We start from the raw sequence: 25,189 nt of genomic DNA, 5'->3' as shown, positions 1-25,189 counted from the left end.
TAAGGTTAGCTAACTCAAGCTATTCAACTGAGTAATTGCTATTATTCTTTTAAGAGAAAGCTCCAGAGTGATCAACAGGGAGTGGATCAATTAGTGCTCCTGATGTTCATTTAACAGCCTATGTGGAAGATCCACAAGATATTATTACCACTAGATCTATTTTGCATGTTACTTTTATTCATGAAAGTGATAAATCGCTAGTAATGAAGGTTTATTTAGGGGAAAAAGGAAGTAAGCTTTTGTGGTGGGAAAATTAACTTATGACAGGGTGCTGTCACAACCCTGGCCCTAAAGCTCGGCTTGTGCCAGGGAAGGCTCCGCCTAACCCTAGCCTTGCCTTGAAGAGGGCTAACCAATGTGACAGGTTAGACACAAATAGAAAAGAAGGTTCTGAATTCACATTCAAACCCCATCTTATAAAACCTTGGGGAGGTGAGGAATATGGGGAGAATAGCCTGGAGCAGAGGGAGGTGCCTTATACAAAGGAACAGCCTAAGAGCAAAACCACAAGCTCAGGTAATTCACAGCTGCTGGGCCTAATTAGGGCCCAGGGAAAAACCCAGCAAAAGCTACAGGCTGCCCTTCCCCCTTTCAGGACAGGGCGTGGTTGCCTCAATGCTTTAGAAGCAGCCCTGAGAAAGACCAAGTTAGTCTACCCTGGGTCAGCCCAGGAAGGAGGTTCTCAGGACGGGTCTCCTGAGTCTCAGAGAAACCAGGATATTGAAATGGTTGATACAGCCCCTGTTCCTGAAGCCAGCCAGCTAGCTAACCCGGAGCCCAAGGAGTTTATGGACACTGCCATGGAACCAGAAGCATCAGCAATGGATGAGAGTTAAGTACAATGACTTTACTTTTTTTGCTGTGCTTAATTTTGGTGGACTTTTCTTTTCTGGTTTTCGGGAAACCTGTATGCACCTGTTTGAAGCCCGGTGAGCAGAGCTGAGCTCACGGCTATAAAGGTGCCTGGATCTGGTAGCATTAAAGCCAGGTTTAATTTGTTAGTAAGATTTTGGCTTTTTGCCTTTTTGCGACTGATTTGGGACTGCATTGTGGACTGTGTGCAGGGGTAGTTGAGTGGGGAGAATCCACACAAGATCCTTGGGTGGGATTGTGGGGCCATTTGTGGCAAGCTTATTGAAGAAGTGGATTCGGCTACTCCCCTCCCCCACCAACTGCTTGTTGAGTTGGTTGGGACAGGCCTGTTGCAAGCCAGGCCTAATTGGAACAATTTCATACAACTGAGAAATTGTCACAGTCTTATTCCTGCCCTGCTTGGGACTGCGGGCTTATTAGGCCTGGACTATTATAGACTGTTACAGTATTTACAAAAGAAATTGTAGATACCCTCTCAAACACAATGACCGAAATCGATAAATGGACCAATAATTTCAAACTAAAACTAAACGCAGAAAAAACAAAAGTCTTCCTGGCTAGTCCTAATGACACTATTACGAGAACATCGCTAAAAATAAACAACCACGAATACCCAATTTCCAAAAACATAAAAATACTGGGTATCACTCTTGACACTCATCTAACTATGACTGACCACACAAATTCACTAGTGAAAAAATGCTTTTACACGCTATGGAAACTAAGAACCATAAAAAAATACTTCGACCCTACATCATTCAGGTTGCTGGTACAGGCACTGACCCTATCCCTCCTTGACTACTGCAATATCATCTACCTGGGCATCCCACAAAAGACAATTAAAAAACTGAGATTAATACAAAACACCGCCGTCCGCCTAATTTTCGGACTAAGAAAAAACGACCACATCAGCCCCTACTATAAAAAGCTGCATTGGCTTCCAATAGAAGCGAGAATTCTTTTCAAATTTGCTTGCACCTGTTTCAAGCAAGCCTGGGGACTAGCACCATCATACCTACAAACTCACTTCAGCCTACACAACCCCACTAGAACGACTAGAAACAAAAACATCTTTGCTTACCCAAAGACTACAGGCTGCAGATACAAATCCTTGGACAGAACCTTTAAGTTCCAAGCGAACAGACAGCAAATCTGGCTGAAAAACCACATAAACGAACCCAATACGACTTATAATGCATTCCGCAAATCGATCAAAACCGCCCTATTCGCAAAATTCATTGACTAAAACAGTCCCCCCCCCCCCACTAGGACTCCCCTCCCCAACAAACGCCTTTCTCTCTCTCAAGAAGCCCCTCTTTTTCAGATCTCCTCTACCCTTAGAACTCCAATTTATGGATGTCCTAAATCTCTCAGATACTCTTTGCCCATAGATCTCCAATTTAACACGTAAGTTTCCCATTTAGACTATCGCACTGCATTAAGACTCCTTGTACGGTATTATATTTAGACTTATTATATGTTACAGTATTTAGACTCACTGTATTATATACTATTGTATTTAGACTGTATTATATGTTATTGTATTTAGACTCACTGTATTGTATTGTAAGTGGATCTATGATATCGTATTGTATTAAGATTTTTGCTATTCGCTGAATGTCCAGCCTTCTTATAATGTAAACCGCCTAGAAGTCGCCTGACTATGGCGGTATAGAAAAATAAAGTTATTATTATTATTATTAATACCTGTAAGGAAGGTGTGGGCTTTTGTTTTGCAGCCCGGTTATTCTTTTCATGTTTTTTTTTTGTTTATGAAATAAATAGACTAACCCCTGGCTAAGGGGCTATGAACTCAATAAATTGAGACTCAGGTATATTAGAAACTTTATTGTTCCTGACTGTTTGTTCTTCCTTACTGACTAAGAACCAACAGGACTTCCAGCTTCTCCTGGAGGCATGTCCAGCGCGGTCTATTCTGAGTGCTGATCGGGGGCCATCGTTCAAACGGGCACTGGCAGCGCCACAAGTGGTATCAGGAGTGGGATACAGTGCCTCCTGCTAGACATTATAAGGAACTTTTTTGAAAAAAAAAAAAAAAGTTTGGCTTTTTGGATTTTTTTTTTTTTTAGTTTGTTTTGTTTGTTCCTGTACTGGAGTAGAGAGTTGCGCGGGGACAGAAATCCCACCCGTCCCCACCCGTCCCCGCCAAAATCCCACCCGTCCCCACCCGTCCCCGTGAGGAATCCCTCCGTCCCCACCCGTCCCCGTGAGGAATCCCTCCGTCCCCACCCGTCCCCGCGAGAAATCCCCTCCGTCCCCACCCATCCCCGCGAGGAATCCCCTCCGTCACCATCCTTCCCTATAAACTTCAGAAATAGTTATTTTATTTAATTATGCTACTGAATTAAATGCTCTGGTAGAGACCCATTTACAAATAAGCAAAGAGACTTTATTAATTTGGAAATATTAATTGGGAAGAATACATACTTTGTAAATGGGTTTCTACCAGAACCTCTAATGTAAATATAAAATATAAATACTCAGCTGATGAGAACCCACAAACTGTCAGCTGAGGACTTCCTTTGCAGTTGGCCGGGGGTCCCTTTTGCCAAGCTTAGCAGGCAGCAGTAGCGTCCCTGAGTCACAGATGCTGGCACCTCAGTGGCTCATGGATGCTGCCAGCGACTGCTGTGTTTGGTGGAGGGGAGTTCTGGCCATCTCTAGAGGAGGTCCTCTGCTGGCGGTGCTTGGGGATCCCCACCAGTCACAGCAAGGGTCAACAAGTACTTCAACACTGTAGAAATAAAACCAGAAATGCATTTCCTTTTCTTTTGAACACAAAACAAAGACATCTGCCATATACATTTCCCAAAGCTAACATATTTTAGTCAATAAATTCCATTTTTTACCTTTGTTGTCTGGAGACTTATTTTTCCATAAAGTTGGTCCCAGTTTCTTTTTTCCGCTTTCCCATCTTCTCTAAATTCTTCTGTTGCTGTCCATTGATTTCCCCTACCATGGTCCAGCATTTATCTTTTTCTCATCTTTCATGCCTGCCCACCAGCCCCATGCCCAACATTTCTCCTTCTATCAACCCTCTCCAACACTATGCCACATCTCTCCCTCCATTCCCTTCACCACTGTCCAATATTCCTCCCTCTTGCATCCCTTTCAATCTGTCCCATTGTTCCCTTGCCACATTTCTCACTCTCATCTTTTTCTTCCCTATCACATTCTGTACCTTCCTCCCTACGACCAAAAATTCTCCTCTTTCTTCCATTTGCCGTGTGTGTGCCGTGAGGGAGGTCTGGTGCCCCAGAGTAAGATCAGGGGTGCCCACACTTTATGGGCTTGCGAGCTACTTTATAAAGACTAAGTCAAAATGATCTACCAACAATAAAATTTTAAAAAAACACAAAGCACAATGAAAGGCAGAGAAAATGTTAATTATTCATATTCCGGGTTTTTTCAAAGAGGTCACGGCAGATGACTCTATGCAATGTCACCTCGGTAACAAAATACAAAAATAGACAAATACACCCCCTCCCTTTTTACTAAACCACAATAGTAGGTTTTAGCACAGGGAGTTACGCTGAATGCCTCGCGCTGCTCTCAATGCTCATAGGCTTCCTGCGCTAAAAAACGATATTGCGGTTTAGTAAAAGGGAGCCATAGTGCAAAATATAGACAGCAGATATAAATTCTCAAAACAGACACATTTTGATCACTAAATTGAAAATAAAATCATTTTTCCTACCTTTGCTGTTTGGTGATTTCATGAGTCTCTGGTTGCACTTTCTTCTTCTGACTGTGCATCCAATCTTTCTTCCTTTCTTTCAGCCTCCTGTATGTTTCCTCTCCTCCAGACCTCATTCTCTCCCCCAACTTTTTCTTTCTGTCTCCCTGTTCCCCCTTCTTTCTGTCTCCCTGTCTGCCCCCTTTCTTTCTTTCTTTCTCCGTGCCCTCCCCCAAGCCACTCGGTTTGCTGCCACCGCCATCGGGGAATAGCCCCCAAGCCACTGCTGTCCCAAGCTTTCCCTGCAGAAGCGACGCGCTGACCAGCATTCCGCTCCCTGATGTCAATTCTGACGTAGGAGAGGAAGTTCCGGGCCAACAAGGCATTTCTCCTCATTCCATCCAGCCTGAGCCCCATCTCTCCTTGATCCAGCATTTCCCTTCTGTGTTTGTCAGAATTACCATCCCACCTATTTTCCAGCATCACCCTTCTTTGTGTCCATCTCACCTATATCCCTATCTCACCACTTTTTCAGAATCTTCATGTCTCTGTCCTTGTCTTTACCCCATGTTCACCATTTGCCCTTTCAATGTCTTTATCTCCCCCCCCCACACTTTTTCAGCATTACTTCTATGTCTCTATTTCACCTCCTCTTCATGTCCCCTCTGTATCTCTATCCTTATTCAGTAGGTCCTGCTTACTCTTTCTCTTCTTTGTGTCACTATCTCCATTTTCAGCTTTCCCCCCTTTTCCTTTGTTACTGCACCCGGTAGCCAGAATCTTTCCACCCTCCCTCCACTCCGGCCCAGCCCAGTATGAAATATTTCCTTTTGTTTCCCTCCCCTCTCTCTTTCTCTCTCTCTTCTCCTCCCTCACCCACGAGTCCTGCATCTGGCCCTCTCCCTTCTACCTGCACATGGCAACACCCCCCTGCTCCGCGGTTCTCTTCAGCAACTCGTCAGCAGCGGTGATCAAGACAAGCTGCCGACATCGAGGCCTTCCCTCTACGAGTCCCGTCTTTGTGGAAAAAGGAAGTTGAAACAAGCGGGACTCGCAGAGGGTAGGCCCCGACATCAGAAGCTTGTGTCGATCGCTGCTGCTGAGTTGCCGAAGAGAGCCGCGGAGCAGGGGGTGTGGCCGGAAGCAGGTAGAAGGGAGAGGGAGATAGGAAGGCTGTAGAAGCTCCGGAGCATGACACCGACCCCGGCCAGGATGATTTCTTTTTCAGGCGTGCAGCTTACAAGTCCGGCGTCGCGGCGGGAAATAGCCATGCTGAGCAGTGAGCTCAATACGTACACAGATGAAAGCCTTGCTTGCTGATTGGTCCGGCGGCACGGCGGGGCGGGGCCGCCGGACCAATCAGCAAGCAAGGCTTTCATCTGTGTACGTGCTGAGCTCACTGCTCAGCATGGCTATTTCCTGCCGCGACGCTGGACTTGTAAGCTGCACGCCTGCATCGCCAGAATTTAGGTAGGCTGTTTTCATCCCCGTGGGAGTCCCGTGGGCCAGGGGGCGTCCCCGTGGGAGTCCCGTGGGTCAGGGGGGCATCCCCATGGGAGTCCCGTGGGCCAGGGGGCGTCCCCGTGGGAGTCCCGTGGGCCAGGGGGGGAACCTGCGGGATCCCCGCAATCCCCGTTCCCGTGCAGACCTCTATACTGGAGCGACTGGTTTCAAGTCTCTTCTGTCAGTGGTTGCTGAGGGAGACGAGTCTTTTGCGGAGGATATCCGGACAACTGGGCGGAAGCAGTTTGAGGACGGAACCAGAGGGACCTGGCCTTACCTGCGGTAGACCTGATCCAGAAGGTGACCGACAAGGACCAGACCGGGTTCCAGAGAGGACAGAAACGCAGACAGAACGACTGGAGGCCAAGGAGGCCTATTAACCAAGGCACAGACTCACCAGTACCTCTGGTAAAAGTACTCGAGCTAAGGGGCTGGTGAGGGGAGATAGCTAGGCTGTCTGAAGGTTCCGCACTTGGTTTTGTTTTTTGTTTCTGTTCCAGACCCGGGAGGAAGATGGACCAGCAGCAGCTGATGGCGTTCCTGGCCGGGGAAAGACAGAAGCAGAGCGAGGACCTGCAAGCTGTGCTCAAAGCCAACCAGGACTTATGGTACCGTTCTCAGGAACTCTCAAGGCGACAGCAGGATGAGATGGTGATGGCTATGGGGGAGCAGACTAAGGTACTGACACAACTGTTACAGAGACCCTCGCCAACTACGGGCAGCGAGCCGGGACTGAGTTTTTCACAGCAACCGGCAGTAGCAGCTAACCCTCTATCGCTTTTGAACTTATGCAAAATAACACCGGCAGATGCACCGGACGAATTTTTGTCTGCATTTGAGAGGGTAGCTACTGCAGCTGGTTGGCCGCAGGGACAGTGGGCTGTCAGGCTTTTACTTTGTCTGGCTGGAGAAACACTAGCAGCATTTCAAACCTTAAACCCCGAGTTAGCTAACAATTACCAGGCTGTTAAAAACCATATCCTGAAGTATTTAGGGTTTACTCCTGAGCACTATAGACAAAGATTTAGGTCTACTATAATGCAAGATAAAGAGAGACCCAAGGCTTTGGTGCAGAAGTTAACAAAATTAGCTGAGAGGTGGCTGCACACATATTTAGGGGACCCCAGAGCTTTGTTCCTAGAGTTGGTTAAGGAACAGTTCTTAGAATCAGTCCCGAAAAACCTACGGGGCTGGATTCGGAGACAGGGGTGCAAGAACCTTCACCAGGCTATTGAGGGGGCTGAGGCGTATTTGGACGCCCAGGGCGCTAATGATGAAGAGCGAACAGCCTCCTCACAGAGCTTGGAGAAGGGGAAGGCAGTAAAGAGCCAAGTTCAACCTCTCAAAACCCCTGGGTATCCCAAACCCAAGGAGACCTTGCACAAGAAGGTGCTCCGTTGCTATCGATGTGGAAAGTCGGGGCACACCCAGAGGTTTTGTAGATTCAGGAGGGACTTGATGGTAACCCAGGGGACACACACCCAGATTCCTGAGGCATATTGGACTTTAGTCTCTGTGGCAGGTAGGGAAGTCTCAGCCCTCATCGACACCGGGGCCGAGCAATCGGTGGCTTCGGGCCAACTCTGGTCCGAGTTGGGAAAGAATCAGAGCTTGGGGGCAGAGAAAGTTCCCATTACCTGTATTCATGGGGAGTCTAGGGAATATCCTCTAGGGCCCATGACTATAGATTATGGCAGGGAGAGAACCCGCTTACAAGTAGCGGTCTTAAAATCTACTCCTTACCCGTTAATCTTGGGCAGAGACTGGTTAGCCCAGGTTCGTGCGGGGGTTCCTCAAGGAGGGGGGAACCCGGGGAAGTGTGTGTTGGGGGATAGAGTGATTGCTCCTACAGGGAGGTGGCGTCGTTTCAGGGGGCCAAGGCAAAGGGGGTGGTGTCCTTCTATTCGCTGGGCCCCACTTTCGGATAAGGCCTTGGCACCGACTCGAGCCTATGCTAAAGCAGCGGGGTTCGATCTCTATGCTGTGCAAGCGCAAACTACCCCAACTAAAAGCAGGGCCTTGGTAATGACAGATATCCAAGTGTCACCCCCGCCAGGTTCCTATGTTAGGATAGCCCCGCGGTCAGGGTTAGCCCTGGAGCACTCATTGGATGTGGCTGCAGGGGTAATTGACCCTGACTTTAGAGGGAATCTAGCGGTACTATTAGTGAATCATGGGGATACAGATTACAGGGTTCAAGCTGGGGACCGTATCACCCAAATAGTGTGTGAGAGAATTTGGCACGCCAAGTTGGAACAACGAGAGCGGCTCCCCGATACAAAGAGGGGACAGAAGGGGTTTGAGTCCACGGGGAATAGTGCTCAAGGATCTCTACCTTTCCCTGAATCCTTAGGTACCGATAACGTGCAGAAATATTAACTCTGAGGGGAGAGTTAGGAACAGCGCAGCAAAAAATGGGAAACAAACCTGCAGTCACAGGCAGAGGCTAGTTTCCTATCTTGGAAGGATCCGCTGGACCGGGCTCAGGAGAAATCCAGGGAGGAAATCACAGCACAGTGCCAGCGGGAATCCGAAAGTCTTAGGAAGCTGTTAGACCAGATGAGCGCCCAGTTAAAACAAGTTAAAGGGCAGATTGAGGAAAGCTAAGCCCAACAGCAAGCAGTCCAACACAGTGTGGGTGAAATAAAAACATTGTGTAGGGAATTAGCAAATAACCAGGGGCGAACAAAGAGTTGGGCTGAACAACAGCAAGCTCAGGGGGAGCAACTGGAGCATCACGCCCAACATTTTGAACGGGTTGTAGACACCTTTAAGGAAATGAAACAAGGCATGAGTGAGTTAAAAGAACAAATCACTCAAATGCAAAAAGAGGAGCTAGGGGGAATGACTCAGGTTATCGCAGCCTTAGCTCAACAGGTGGATGGGTTGGAGAGTCCAAAGGGTTATGACAGCGGGGCCTCAGAAGGGAAATACGAGACCCCCATTTTAAGGTGGCCTGAGGATTTTGAGGACCCAGACACATCGCCCCTAAGTCAAGGGAAAAAAGGTAACAGACCACGGAGGTGTTACTAACCATCGCCCGGGCAAACTTAGTACCAATGTGGACAGCCTGTCAAGAATCCAGGTTACTCCTCCACAGACTAGGGACGGGCAGCCATTAAGGGTGGGGGTATGTCACAACCCTAGCCCTAAAGCTCGGCTTGTGCCAGGGAAGGCTCCGCCTAACCTTAGCCTTGCCTTGAAGAGGGCTAACCAATGTGACAGGTTAGACACAAATAGAAAAGAAGGTTCTGAATTCACATTCAAACCCCATCTTATAAAACCTTGGGGAGGTGAGGAATATGGGGAGAACAGCCTGGAGCAGAGGGAGGTGCCTTATACAAAGGAACAGCCTAAGAGCAAAACCACAAGCTCAGGTAATTCACAGCTGCTGGGCCTAATTAGGGCCCAGGGAAAAACCCAGCAAAAGCTGCAGGCTGCCCTTCCCCCTTTCAGGACAGGGCGTGGTTGCCTCAATGCTTTAGAAGCAGCCCTGAGAAAGACCAAGTTAGTCTACCCTGGGTCAGCCCAGGAAGGAGGTTCTCAGGACGGGTCTCCTGAGTCTCAGAGAAACCAGGATATTGAAATGGTTGATACAGCCCCTGTTCCTGAAGCCAGCCAGCTAGCTAACCCGGAGCCCAAGGAGTTTATGGACACTGCCATGGAACCAGAAGCATCAGCAATGGATGAGAGTTAAGTACAATGACTTTACTTTTTTTGCTGTGCTTAATTTTGGTGGACTTTTCTTTTCTGGTTTTCGGGAAACCTGTATGCACCTGTTTGAAGCCCGGTGAGCAGAGCTGAGCTCACGGCTATAAAGGTGCCTGGATCTGGTAGCATTAAAGCCAGGTTTAATTTGTTGGTAAGATTTTGGCTTTTTGCCTTTTTTGCGACTGATTTGGGACTGCATTGTGAACTGTGTGCAGGGGTAGTTGAGTGGGGAGAATCCACACAAGATCCTTGGGTGGGATTGTGGGGCCATTTGTGGCAAGCTTATTGAAGAAGTGGATTCGGCTACTCCCCTCCCCCACCAACTGCTTGTTGAGTTGGTTGGGACAGGCCTGTTGCAAGCCAGGCCTAATTGGAACAATTTCATACAACTGAGAAATTGTCACAGTCTTATTCCTGCCCTGCTTGGGACTGCGGGCTTATTAGGACTGGACTATTATAGACTGTTACAGTATTTACCTCTTAATACCTGTAAGGAAGGTGTGGGCTTTTGTTTTGCAGCCCGGTTATTCTTTTGATGTTTTTTTTTGTTCATGAAATAAATGGACTAACCCCTGGCTAAAGGGCTATGAACTCAATAAATTGAGACTCAGGTATATTAGAAACTTTATTGTTCCTGACTGTTTGTTCTTCCTTACTGACTAAGAACCAGCAGGACTTCCAGCTTCTCCTGGAGGCACGTCCAGCGTGGTCTATTCTGAGCGCTGATTGGGGGCCATCGTTCAAACCGGCACCAGCAGCGCCACAGTGCTGAAAAGTTCTCAACCCAATCAATGATGTGGATATGGTTCAATCAGTGATCTGAAATAATGTCAAAACATAGAATTTTGTTTATGGAAATTGGCAACTAACGAAATAACACTCTTTTCAGCTACAGTGTTAGTTGGGCTGAGAACTTTTCAGCACCCCCTCGTATTTCCTGATGTATCTAGGGCTACTCAGTTCAGACATAAGGTTCTTTTGGCCTTGAAGCCTTGAGTTCTAGACCCGAGTGTAACCTTTTTTCTTAAATACTTTTGTAAATATATTATCAGTTATCAGGGGAAGGGAGAAAAGAAAGAGGGAGGAGATGGTACACATGGATGGAGGGGATGGTGCACATCAGTGGCGTACCTAGCATATGTATAAACAACACTTCCAAAGGGAGACTGGTGTGGTCAAAAGATGTTATAGCACTAAGAATGTACTGCAGAGGCTCTGCGAAACCAATATCAATTCTTTATTGCTCAAAAAGAAGGAAAACGCCTCAGAAGAGGCCCTCCCACCTCCACAATAGTGGATCTCAAAGGTGGTTAAGCGGTAACCTCATAGGCAAAACCTTCTTGCAAAAGTGAGCAATTGAATCAAAATTTGTGCTTCACATAAATAATGAATTGAAGATAGAAGCAAAAATACTACTTATCTTAGAGCTGATCGGCACACCGACGGAGGCCAGCGTTTCACCGACAGGCTACATCAGGGTGTGACCCGACCGATCAGTCTGCAAAGAGAAGAAAAAACATAGGAACTTAGCAGTTTCACAATGAATTAACTCCTTGCTATAACAAAGCAAAAGCAAAAACGTACCTAAACAAGAGCGAATGCTAACGCTTCAAAAAGTCCAAAAAATGGCTCCCCTGGGGTGGCTCCGGAATTTCGGTTTTTAAATCTTCCCGGTTAGATACGTCACCAACCGGAAGTGAATGAAAGGATAGCGTGACAGCTGAGAGAAATCTAGCAAAAACAATAACAGTCTCCTCCACTACAACAATATTTATTCTTATTTTTTAAGGAATAAGGACACTATCAACACCACTGTATTCAGGAAAGCCACCGACAGAAATACTTTTCTTGATTTCTCAAGCAATCATCCCTTACCACTTAAACGCAGCCTTCCTACATCTCAGTTTTTCAGATATCGTCGCCTATGTTCAGAATTATCTGACTATAAATCACAAAGTAAACAATTATACACCAGGTTAAAAACCAGGGGTTATCCAGAGCATACCCTCAGAAAAGCTTACAAGCGAGCGAAATATTTAAACAGGGACCTTTTGTTCCTCCCCAGAGACAAAACGACAGAAGACAATATAGCCACATGCATTTTACAATATTCCCCGAGTGTGAATGGTATCACTAAGATTCTGAGGAAACATTGGGATTTTTTGGCAGTACATCCCACATATACTGAAACTCACCTTCGCATAGCATTCACCAGACAGAAAAATCTGAAGGAATTACTAAGTCCTGCTGACATTAGTTTTGTTTCATCTCAAACTAAAGGATTAAGCACCGAATCAACAGGACATTTTAAGTGTGGCAAGTGTCTAACATGTGCTATCACTGCGGAGTTTGCTGATCACTTTGTACATCCAGGTACAAGTAAAATCTACAGGCTCAAACATCTTACGTCTTGCTCTACAATGTTCGTAGTATATATTATTTTTTGCCCTTGTTTAAAGATCTACGTAGGACAAACTACACGAACTTTTAGAAGGCGTATCACAGAACACAAGAGTTGCCTGCATAATAACAAGTTACAAGCTCCCCTGGTAGTACATTGTTTGGAACAGAATCACATCTTTGAAGATCTTCGTTGTTTTGTCATAGATCATATAGAAGAAGGAACTAATAATCGCCCTACTCGTTTATTGCGAGCAGAGCAATTTTGGATTCACTTACTCAACAGTGAAAAGCCTGTTGGGCTAAACCAGAGACTGGATTGGAGTACGTTATATTAGAACTTCAAGACTTTAGTACAACATCTAAATTAAAATCAGAACAAAACAGAAAAAGAAAAGAAGATAATAAACAAAATAAAAAATAAGAATAAATATTGTTGTAGTGGAGGAGACTGTTATTGTTTTTGCTAGATTTCTCTCAGCTGTCACGCTATCCTTTCATTCACTTCCGGTTGGTGACGTATCTAACCGGGAAGATTTAAAAACCGAAATTCCGGAGCCACCCCAGGGGAGCCATTTTTTTGGACTTTTTGAAGCGTTAGCATTCGCTCTTGTTTAGGTACGTTTTTGCTTTTGCTTTGTTATAGCAAGGAGTTAATTCATTGTGAAACTGCTAAGTTCCTATGTTTTTTCTTCTCTTTGCAGACTGATCGGTCGGGTCACACCCTGATGTAGCCTGTCGGTGAAACGCTGGCCTCCGTCGGTGTGCCGATCAGCTCTAAGATAAGTAGTATTTTTGCTTCTATCTTCAATTCATTATTTATGTGAAGCACAAATTTTGATTCAATTGCTCACTTTTGCAAGAAGGTTTTGCCTATGAGGTTACCGCTTAACCACCTTTGAGATCCACTATTGTGGAGGTGGGAGGGCCTCTTCTGAGGCGTTTTCCTTCTTTTTGAGCAATAAAGAATTGATATTGGTTTCGCAGAGCCTCTGCAGTACATTCTTAGTGCTATAACATCTTTTGACCACACCAGTCTCCCATTGGAAGTGTTGTTTATACATACATTGGTTTTCAATACATCTGAGTTGTTTGTACCTAGCATATGTGACACCCGGGGCCCATCATTTTTTGGCACCCCTCCATCTGTACGAAAAACATGATTTTTAGTAACAAGCCACACGTCACACATGAGTACCTATGAAAAGGCAGCATCTTACATATTGCAGTGAGCAGTACATCAATACACCCATTGTAAAACTAAACAAACCAGACTAGTACAGATCAATCCTACACCGTCAATCCTATCAGAAAACCATGTCTTTCGAACACACAGAACACAGAAAACACCTTTGCCTAGTATGGAATGTCATCACAAACTAACCCCTCCCCCTTTTACAAAACTGTAGTGTGGATTTTAGCCACGGTGGTAACAGCTCTGACGCTCATAGTATTCTGAGCATCAGAGCTGCTACCACTACGGTTGGCGCTAGAAAACGCTCCACAGTTTTGTAAAAGGGGGGATAAAATAGAAATACATAGACAAAGGTTAAATTGAACCAGCAAGAAGCTGCACTCTGCATAAAATGCAACACCATAGAAACAGTGACATATGTCTCCTAAAGCAATAAATAAATAGAAAATTTTTGTTCTAACTTTGTCTTCTCTGGTTTCTGCTTTCCTCATCTTCTTGTTACTCTCTTTCTTCCGTCCACTGTCTGCCATCTCTCTGCCCCTCCCTATATGGCATCTTCTCTCCTTCTATGCCCCTTCCAGAAACTGTATGCCTCCCCCTTCCATCTCTCCTTTCACCCCCATTGGTCTTGCATCTCTTCCCTCTCCCACACCTCTCTTCTGCAATCCATTTCTTCCCTCATTTTCCTTTTCAATTTATTTTCTGCATCCATCTAGATTACGTTCTTACTACCCTCTCATCAATTTCCTTTTTTACTGTCTACCTGCAGCTCGCCACCTCTTTCCCTCACCCCCTCCAGTATTTCTCTAACTCAATCCTTTTCCCCCATCATCTTCCCTCTTCTCTCTCCCCACTTCCATCATCTGCCCTCTTCTCTCTCCCCTTTCTCCCCACTTCCATCATCTGCCCCCTTCTCTCAATCTCTCCATCCACCACAGGCCCATCTTTCTCCCTTCCTCACCTTTCTGATTTTGGCAACAAGATCTGCAACCCCCCCTCCCCCGCGATGACACTTAAGATCGGCAACGGGCCTCCTTCTACCCCTGGCATCAACAGACTTCAGATCGGCAACGCAGTGCTCAGTCAAAAGCGGAAACAGGAAGCTGAGTCAGATGGAAGCTTTTGACATGAGCACTAGAGAATAGCACGGGGAAAAAAATCTGTCACCATCACTGCACCTTCCCCTTCACCGCCATCCCATTCACCGCCCCATCACCGTCCCCGCAGCATCCATACAAGCCTCAGTACTGCAATATTTAGCTTATTTCTTCCTTATAAATCAAAGTCCTGGCTGCTGAACTGGAGAAAGAGATGTTCAGCTGACAGGGCTTTGTTTATAAATTTTTATCAACACAACTAATATACTACTTTGTCTGGTTTCTGCTTTCCTCATCTTTTCATTCAATTCCTTCCATCCACTGTCTCTCTTCTCTCTGCGTCTTCCATTTGCTCTGTTACTGTGCCTCTCCCTTTCTCCCCCTTTCCAAATTGGTCTGGCACCCATCATCTTCCCTCCGCTCCCCCATAGTCTGGCATCTCTTTTTTCTTCCTTGCCAGCGTCTTCTTCCCACTCTCTCTTCCCCATTTCCTTTCAGCGTCCTTCTCTCCCCCGTCTTCCCCATGTCCTGTCAGTGTCCTTCTCCCCCTCTGTCTTCCCCATGTGCTTTCAGCATCCTTCTCCCCCCTCTATCTTCCCCATGTGCTTTCAGCGTCCTTCTCCCTCCTCTGTTTTACCCATTTCCCATAAGCGCCTTTCCTCTCCATTCCACCTTTCCTCTCTTTCTCCTACCCCCGCCCAATCAACCAACCGACCGACTGACAAATCTCCCTGCCCTGTGGCCGTGAGTCTAAATTACCTTCTTACAGCAGTCGAGCGTTGTAGTTGCATATGGCTGCCGTAAAGTTCGTCTCTGATGCAACTTCCGGTTGCGTCAGAGATGACCTTTACGGTAGCCACATGCAGCTTCAATACTCCAGCTGCTGTAAGAAGGTAATTTAGACTCGCGGCCACAGGGCAGGGAGGTTTGTCGGACCGGGCCTGTTGTCGGTCGGGCGGGCGGGCGGGCGGGGGGAAGCGCCACCTGGCCGGCTGTGCACCCCCCCTAAGGCTGCACCCGGGGTGGACCTTCCCCCCCCTTGGTATACCACTGGTGCACATGGCTATATGGGAAGAAAAGATATGGAACAGTAGATAAATTGGAGAAGGAAGCAGAAAATTTGCAGAAAGTTGAAAAACAGCAAACAAATAAGAAGGCCCCAGAAACACAGATAAGAGCACAGACAGAAGGAAGTTCAACCAGAGAATGGAAAAAATGATTAGAAAAATAAAATCACCAGACAACAAAGGTAAGAAAAATGATTTTATTTTCAATTTAGTGATTGAAATATGGCAGTTTTGAGAATTTACATCTGCTGTCTATATTTTCACTACTCAGGTAGAAACCCATTTGTTTCTATTTCTCTGGTGTTGTACTGCATGCAGAGTCTGACATCTTAGGGTTTTGTTTGTGTATATTAGGACTTTTAGTTTGTGGTCCTGTATTTGCATAGCATTTATCTGTGTTCTGCATGTGTGACTTAAGGCCAGATATTCTGGTAGGAATGAATGTTGAGAAGCACCATACAGTGTGCTTTGTGTAGTTTAATTTTCTGATTAACCATTATGTATTGTTAATAAAATTATATTGTGTGTACAGTATATATGAAAAATGAATGGAAAAAATAGCATTGCAATTAGCACTATTGTTATGGGGCAGGGTATGGGGTGGAGCTTGGGTGAGGTCTGGGGCGGAGCATGGGCAGGGTCTTGGCAGAGTTTGGGTGGGGTCCAGGGCGGAGCTTGAGCACTGCCAATTATTTTGAAAAGTTGGCTCCTATGTGTATTTAACATGGTAAATGACAGCAGATAAAGATCTGAATGGTCCATCCAGTCTGCCCTACAGTCACACTCATTATCAATCAACAATGAATGTGATATAAAATACTTGTCCAAATACAAAAGTCATGAGGTAGAAACATTAGCAACTAGGAAATTGTTCACTATATAAGTTCTTTATTAGGTCTAATTCAGGTCTAGACTCGACACAGCCAGTCTTTCGGTATCTAGTGTCTTTTTCAAGAGTCAACAACTTTGTGGAAAAATCAAAGAGTGTTTATTCAACATATAGCATATAAAGATATGAATGTGAATGTTTATTTTCAAAAACAGTGTCATTACACTGTTGAGAAAACTGGAAAACCACAAGGCAAAATGCCGAATGATCTTAGGTTTTCTTTAGCATTTCTGAGACATAGAACATAGAAATCTGCCCAACACTGTCCTTAGATTTCAACTACTGGAGTTGTTGTCAAAACCCACTCCAGCCTATCCAAATCCATCTTGTCATTTGTGTGTCACATAAAAGTCTGCCTGGCACTTTCATCAAGTTCCAGTTTTTCACAGCTGGAGTCACCTCTAAGTGCCACTTGACAAATCCACACACATGCAGCCATTTAAATTTTGCTTTTTTTATACCATCAATTTTCTAATTAGAGATCCTCTTGTGTTATCCCCATGCCTTTTTTGGATTCTGTTTATCCTCCAATATTTTTTAATAACAAATACTTATCTGAAACTGAGAGAGCATTGGGGAGCCAGGATTCTAATAGCTCTATATCAGCTAAAACAAATTTGGTTCTCTTTTCTTTGAGATCTTTTCCTGGCAAATTCCATGAGACTGGAATGTTTTCTAGAACTGATCATGCAGGATTAGAGAATGATATTATATCCCAACATCAAGTCCCTAGTTTTAACAGCTTGGATATTGAGAGGTTAAGTGGGATTTCCTGGAATTGCCTGACAGTGTTACTCAGGTCACTAAAGTCCTCCTAAGGAGTATCTCTAACCACACCACACAATGTGATACCCACCAGTGAGCCTTCTCTGGAGTAGCCCCATACTCTGAAATTCACTCCATAAAAGGCTTCACTTAATACAAGGCTATCTCCACTTAAGGAATCAGGTAAAAGCTTCTCTCTTCAACCTGGCCTTTAATGGAAGAAGAAACTAACTTGCTAGTCACACACACACAGAAGGAGTGACATCAGTTACACATATTTTCTGGAAACAATGGAAGAGGGAATACCTTCCTACTCTTCAGCCATAGCAGGACATGTTTATCCACACCAACCCTTATTTTCTAACTTCTGCTATTTTACCTTATATTCCATTTTTGCTCACATGCTATGCTGTCTATTAAAATATTTTATCATGTACACTTCTCCCTCGGTATTCGTGGGGGTTAGGGGCAGAGCGGGACTGCGAAGTGTGAAAAATCACAAATAACTTTGTGCCGGTTCTAACCCATCCCCGGACCTTACCTGGTGGTCTCCGCCTCCGGTCGCCTCCTCCGATTGCCTCCCTCCATGCATTTTGTGTGTTTGTGGGGAGCCAGTGCGGGTGCTTCGGTCTCCTCTTTCCCTGCATCGGTGTCGGGCCGGAGTAGCAAAGAGGTGGCGGCGGGAGGATGCAGGTAAGAAGCGCTTGCCAGGGGGTTGATAGCCGGGGTTTTAGGATGCTGAGAGCGGAGATCGTTCCTCTCTGAGTGCATAGGACCTGGGCCGGGCAGCTTGTTTCGGAAAGGCCTGCTTGCATGCGTGTGTTTAGGTCTGTGCAGGCCCCGACTGCTCTCTCTAGGGTCTGGCTTCTCTGTGCTCTTCGTTTCTCTCACATCGCCGCAAAGATGAACCAGTCTGTTATTATGATGAAGCCCCCTTCTGCCTCTGATCGCCTCCCTCCTCGCCCCGATCCAGGTTCCAGGGCCATTTTTTGTTTGTTTTTTTAAATTCTCAGTGGGGGGGGGGGGCTGGGGGAAAAAAAATCATGAATAAGCTAAACCACGAACGTCAGAACCGTGAATAGGGAGGTGAAAGTGTATTGTGTTGACATTGTAATGAAGCATACCATGCCATACTTTGTATTGTAATTTGAATTCCTTTAAAAAGGAAGTAAATAAATCTAGATAAATAAATATAGCCATTGAGGTATTAGAGAAAAATGTCCATGTATTAATATTCATTCTTGTCTCCCACATTTGGTATTAGTTTTTTTGATATTAAATAGAAAGTTTGGTAATCCCTTTATATAGACTAGTAATGATAATTATAATGTTTGTATATAACATCTCCCTGCTTTCACCACATTCTCTGGCAACGAATTCCAAAGTTTAATTAAATGTTGAGTGTAGAAATATTTTCAACAGTTTTTTAAAATCTACTACTTGTAGTTTCATTGCATGCCACCTAGACCTAGTATTTTTGGAAAGGGTAAACAATTCACATTTACCCATTCTACTCCACTCAGTATTTTATACAATAGACCTCTATCATATATCCCTTGAGCTGTCTCTTCTACAGGCTGAAGAGCCCTAGCCACTTTAGCCTCTCCTTATAGGGAAGTCATCCATCCCCTTCTTCATTTTCATTGCCCTTCTCTGTATCTTCTTTAATTCAGCTATATTGTTTTTGAGATGTGACCAGAATTGCACATAGTACTCGAGGTGTGGCAACACTATGGAATGATACAAAGCCATTATAACATTCTTAACTTTGTTTTCCATTCCATTCCTAATAATTCCTAACATTCTGTTTTGCTTTCTTAGCTACTGCTGCACACTGAGTAGTGGGCTTCAACATTTCATCAACAATGACATCTAGATCCTTTTTCTGGGTGAAGCATCACTTAGGGTTCCTTTTATCAAGCTGTGGTAGGGGTTTAACAAGCAGAATACCACGCGTTAAACCACCTGCCGTGCTAGTCGCTAACGCCTCCATTGATGAGGTGTTAGTTTTTTGGCTTGTCGCGGGGGTTAGCGCATGAGGAAATGTCCGACGCGCTAACTCCCATAGTGCACCTTGATAAAAGGAGCCCTTAGTGTAATATAGGGACTCCTCAAAATGGCCAGGCACTGCTAAACTCACTGAGTTAGGTTGGCAATTGTCTGAGGCTCCCATTCAGTTAACCCCTACTTCTGTAACCTTAGTACTATCAGCCAGATTCTGTAGTTCTTAACAACTTACTTTAATAACTTTAAGTAAATAAACACTCACATTTGATGATTGCAGTTCAACTTTGTTTACAGAATTTTCTCACTCTACCAGCATGTTTTATCTAAGGGGAAGCTAGGAGTGTGTCCACACACCTTGTAGGGGATAGCACTGTGCTCCAGACTTTGATACTGAACCTAAGCTGCATTAGGTTATCAGAAATAAAGGGTGAAATCCTGGTGAGAGGACAATGTTAGACCCAAGTTTTCATGCAGCCATGTGGTCTCACAAAATGGATACTATTCTCTCTCAAACTGAAGAAGAAGGCGGGCTTCGGCCAGTTGTAGTCACACCCTCTGGGAGCAGCTAAGCACTCTGGGAGATTGAGTCCACAGGGCACACTTTAATTACACATTCTAGAACAAACACTCATATACTTGTTTTATATAAGAAACTGAGAAACTGCTCACATAAAATGGAGGCATAACACTCCCCGTCTGGTATCGGTAGATACCACTATTACTGTTTAAACTTAATAATACCATATAGTCCTGTCAAAGTCCATAAGTTGCTGAAGCTTGTCTTGATGATTTCTGGCTTGTCTTGAAGTCTGTCATGTGTGTATAAACACTCTGGCAATATCGCAGGTGCTTTAATGAAAAACTGACAAGGTTCCTTCATGATGCAGGAAGATCACTTCTGTGAATGGTTGGATGATGGTATTTGCTGTTCCGTGATATACAGTCTTAATCTCCAGCTTATGAACTTTCCCATCCTCACTGAGGAAAGTTTTATTGCTGAGGCCCAGAGGCCAGCTGTTATGCTGTGCTTGGCTATCCTTAAGCAGTACAAGATCTCCTTCTTGTAAGTTTGGCCAGTTGTCTTGCCACTTATTCCCTGGTTGGAGAGTAGGAATGTATTCCCTCTTCCATTGTTTCCAGAAAATATCAGCGAGATGCTGCACTTGCTTCCACTAGTATTTGAAAATGTTCCCACCCTTAAAAAGTCTGCAGGTGAAGCAGAATTGGTATTAGTTTTCTGTGTTAGAAGCATAGCTGGGGTCAAAATGAGTGATGATTCTGGATCAGATGACACTGATACTAAGGGTCAGGCATTCATAAATACTGCCACCTCTGCTATAAAAGTGGTTAATGCTTCATTTGTTAATCTCTGGTAGTCTATAGCAGCATGGTGTTCAAGATCTGCCACGCTATAGCAATCATGTGGTCCCATGCTATTTCCATTTGTGACGAGGGAGGAGGGTTGAAGATCTAAGTACACTTTTGGTCACTTAGATACTTTTCTATAGCACATTGGTCCAACTTGATAGATGGAATCTCCAATTCTCTGCAGGCCCCTACAAAACTGGTTCCATAGTCAGAACAGATATGCTTGACTGGACCTCTGAAAGGAATCTTCATAAGGCATTAATGAAACTTGAAATGTCCATTGATTCAGTGATCTCGATATGAACTGCTTGAATACTTATGTACATAAAAATCATGGCCCAACATTTGTTGCTGGGTCTTCCACCTCTCGTATATCTTTTTAGTATTGTTCATGGTCTAAAATCATCTAGACCCACGTACATAAATGGTGGTTCAGTGCTAAGTCAATCTGCTGGCAAATCCACCATCTTTTGTTCTTGGAGCTTTCCACTCAGTCTGCAACACTTTATGCAGCAGTGAATTACAGAAGCAATGCTGTGTTTTGCTCCCATGATCCACAATCCTGCTGCTATCACAGCTCCTTCTGTAAAGTGTCTGCCTTGGTGTTTAACTTTCTCGTGATGGTGTCGCACAAGCAAGGTTGCAATGTGATGTTGACCCAGAACAATAAGTGGATTCTTTTTACCCCTTTCTATTTCTGCTTAAGTGAGGCAACCTCCAATTCTCAGGAATCCTTTTTTATCCATGAAGGGGTTCAACTTCAGAAGGGAGCTGTCTGTTGGAAGGTTCTTCCTCTTCCTGATGCAAGTGATCTCTTTCGCATTCGTTTCTCATTGTACACTGTGTATTGTCACAACCCCCTGATAACCTGATAACCGCAGCGAGCCAGGTTCACCGTGACCGTTACTGCTCCCAGCGTGTTCATTCCAACTAGGGAATACTTCATGCCTCCTAGGCAACAGCCTAGGGTAAAACAACAGGCAAAACGTCCACAGTGCAAGCAAGCAAGGAATCCACACACACTCAAAGAGGTTCAAAAATAAAGTTAGACTTTTATTCCTGACCCTGAGTCAGGTTGCTCTGAGGTTATTAGCAAGCTATAATATTTTCCAATACATTGGTGCAAAAAGCCAAAACATACAATGCTAGGCCAACCTACCACGCTGGTTTCACCACCGTCAGACTGACCCTTATTTCCAAAATCAAAAAGGGAAAAAGAAACATATAAACCAAAACTATGGCTGTACTTCAATTTCTACAGCTTAGTCCTCTTCACCAGCCTAAATAGGTAAAGGTAAGTTCAGCAAGAAGGAAACATACACAGTTCTTGTTGCATGACAATAAACTTTTCATAAGCCAAAAGTAAACTGTTAAAGCTGGAGGGCTCTGACACTGGCTGACTGCAGTCAAGGAACTTATTCAAATGGAGTTCCTCCATGGCTGACGTTCCCTGCAGTAGCTTTGTGTAGAGAGGAGCATAAGCAAAAAGGCTCCGTAGTTAAATGTTCAAGCAGTTTAAGGCTATAAACAATGTAATAGCATTCTTCACAATCTAGCTCTGAAAAGTGAGACATTTCTACTGTACACCAAAAATAACTCAGTCTCAGGATTTCACCAAAAGAAGCAGGTAAGGAAAAGTATCAAACACTTCCCTCCTTTTCAGCTTGTGTCCATGACTTCTAGCCTCACTAGACAAACCAATATCCATAGCTTCACAGCTTTCAAACTGCTTCTCAACGGTGGGTTCAGACTGTTCAGAAAGGTCCACCATCTCCCATTCTTCCCCCAGCTCATCAGCATTCAGCCGGGCAGAGAAATCATGCTGCCTCTCTGGATCACGTTCCCAGTTCCTCTGCTCCTCCCCCCCCCCCCCCGCCCTCTGGGTCTCAGCTGCCTCGTTTTAACAGGCTCCAAATCACCCCTCCCTGCTCTAAAGAGAGGGAAGGGAGAAAGCTGTCACATGACAGCTTCCTACTAGGTCACTGCCTTTCTGGGAGATGTAGTTTCCTGTTCCCTGAGGTCTTATGAGCTCTAATAGCCGGCTTGGAAGAGTAACCTGCAACTGGTCTGTACTCTCCCTGGCAGTCACTGTCTGACTCACCAATCTCGGTGCAAGGGAGGTTAGTGCTCTCATACTCAGCAGAGCCAACCTGGTCAGCTCTCCTGCATAGGGGCTTCCTGCTCTTCCTAGTTATTCCTGTGACAAGGCTAGGAGGAGAGCTAGATTTGTCACAGTATGATGGTACTTTCTGCTCGAATAATCTCATTTACTGATAGAGGTTTCATGCAAATGTGCCAGTGGCAACACGTGTCGGGTTTTTTTATCATCTGGTGATGCATTAAAGTTGCAATGTGGATCAAGTGTGCTATTGTCCTTAGTGATGTCTAACTTGAAAATTGGGAAAATCGGTGAGCTCCTCAATAGAGAATGACATGGGGAAAAATTTGTCCTCATCCCCCCAAGAACTCAATTTTCCCATCCCATCCCTGCAAGTTTTGTTGTGTCCCTGCCCCATTCCTGTAAGCTCTAACTTAACCGCACAAGCAGATTAGTTAACATCAAATAAACTAAAAATTAATTCTCAGAAGACTGCGGTAATGCTTTTCTCTTCAGGCAAACATTCTAATCTTTCAAACTTTAGTATGAATGGGGTTTCACATTCATTTACAACTACTACTAAAATTCTGGGTGTAATGTTAGATAATACTTATCTTTTCATACTCATATCTTGAAAGTGGTTTCTTCTTAATTTTTCGCCTTACGACAAATTTGCTGTTTGGTCATTTCTTCAAAAAATCTCTCTTTGTATACTGATTCATTCTCTAGTTTTATCTAAATTTGATTATTGCAATTCTATTTTGATTGGTCTGCCTAATTATTAGTTACATCATTTACAGTTGGTATAAAACACTGCAATTAAATTGATATATGGATGTTCTAAATTCGACAATGTAACTCCACTTCTTAAAACTGAACTTCCTTAGCGCTGGCAGCAGATGAATCCAGAGACAAGTGGGATAGCACATATCTACCAGCGGGTGGAGATAGAGAACTGACTTGCAGGTGTATATCTTGGATGGAATCCCTCCTGGTCAGCCAGTATGCTCCATCTCCAGCAGGTTGGATGACTGATATTCCTCTAGGCTCCTGGCTTCAGCTGCTGGCTTCAGTTTCCTGGATCAGAAAGATGAAATCTTCCTGTGGCTTAGGCCTCAGTTGAGCTGCGGGATGTTGGCTGAACGGTGCCAACTTTGGGGGCAACACTTGGGCCCTCCCAGGTCCCTTCCCCACCCTCCATACCTGAAGAACCTGAATACCTGAGGCGCTTTGTTGGTTTGAGGGCTTCTTTCCCATAAATAAAAAAAAAGAGCACGAGTCTGGTTTTTCTGGTGGTGTTTGCCTTTCGAATTCAGAAGGAGTGTGAACAGCAGTTGTGCTGGGAATGGCGGCAGAAGTGGTTAAGCGAGAAAAGCGCCACACGCTGTCAGGAATGGCTTCCACCATGAGCTCAGGAGATGCGGCGGCGGTTAGTTTGACCCAGGAGTGCGCACTAGCTCCACTGGTATAAGAAGCACTTGATGAATTGAAGACAGCGCCCTCGCGAGAGTGGGCCACGGCAGTGAGTGAGCTCTGCCCGTCTTCTTTGTGGGGGCGGTAAGTGTGTAGATGTCACAGGGAGAGGCGGACAGGGAGGATTCACGGGCAGGCATGCAGTTCTTCTCTCCAGAGTTTGTCCAGTTTCTACACAATACTTGTTTGCTGCAATGGACAAACCCTGGAAGGGGGGAGAGGAGGGCTCAGGTGGTGGAATGGCCTAGATATCTTTGTCCTGACCTCAGTTAGGGGTGGGGGAGGGCCAACAAAGTGCCAAGCGGCACAAGATAGTGCAGGAGGCAGAGGTTGTGGTCTGCTAACTCTGAGCTCTTGTTTCCCTTGTTTGACCCTGGGGAGGTGGATAATGAACAGGATATGGAGGTGGCGGTGGGAACAAAAGTGGATGATCCCTCTGTATTGAGACTTTTTCATAAAGAGGAGTTAGCTGCATTTATCTCCAAAGCGCTAGAGTGTCTGCACATTTCTCAACCTAACTCAGGGGTGACTAGAGTATCCAATCCCCTGATGGCTGGAATGAAGAAGCCTGCTAGAGCCTTCTCGGTGAATGAGGCCATGCAGAAATTAATATCGGAGCAATGGACCGCTACGGAGTCAGATCTCAAGGTAGCTAAAGAACATAAGAACATAAGCAATGCCTCTGCTGAGTCAGACCTGAGGTCCATCGTGCCCAACAGTCCGCTCACGCGGTGGCCCAACAGGTCCAGGACCTGTGCAGTAATCCTTTATCTATACCCCTCTATCCCCTTTTCCAGCAGGAAATTGTCCAATCCTTTCTTGAACCCCAGTACCGTACTCTGCCCTATTATGCCTTCTGGAAGTGCATTCCAGGTGTCCACCACACGTTGGGTAAAAAAGAACTTCCTAGCATTCGCTTTAAATCTGTCCCCTTTCAACTTTTCTGAATGCTCTCTTGTTCTTTTATTATTCGAAAGTTTGAAGAATCTGTCTCTCTCTACTCTCTCTATGCCCTTCATGATCTTGTAAGTCTCTATCATATCCCC

The 25,189-nt window shown here is 45.1% G+C and overlaps 1 protein-coding gene across 6 annotated transcripts in view; it reads left to right on the top strand.

Annotated features, from left to right (window-relative positions):
• BRAF (B-Raf proto-oncogene, serine/threonine kinase) overlaps nt 1–25,189 on the top strand; it is a 1,024,017-nt gene that overhangs the window by 931,791 nt on the left and 67,037 nt on the right. The window lies entirely within an intron of this gene.

The sequence above is a fragment of the Geotrypetes seraphini genome, chromosome 9 (assembly GCF_902459505.1).
Source record: "Geotrypetes seraphini chromosome 9, aGeoSer1.1, whole genome shotgun sequence".
Lineage (NCBI taxonomy): Eukaryota > Metazoa > Chordata > Amphibia > Gymnophiona > Dermophiidae > Geotrypetes > Geotrypetes seraphini.
This window is presented reverse-complemented; position numbering and strand designations above follow the sequence as displayed.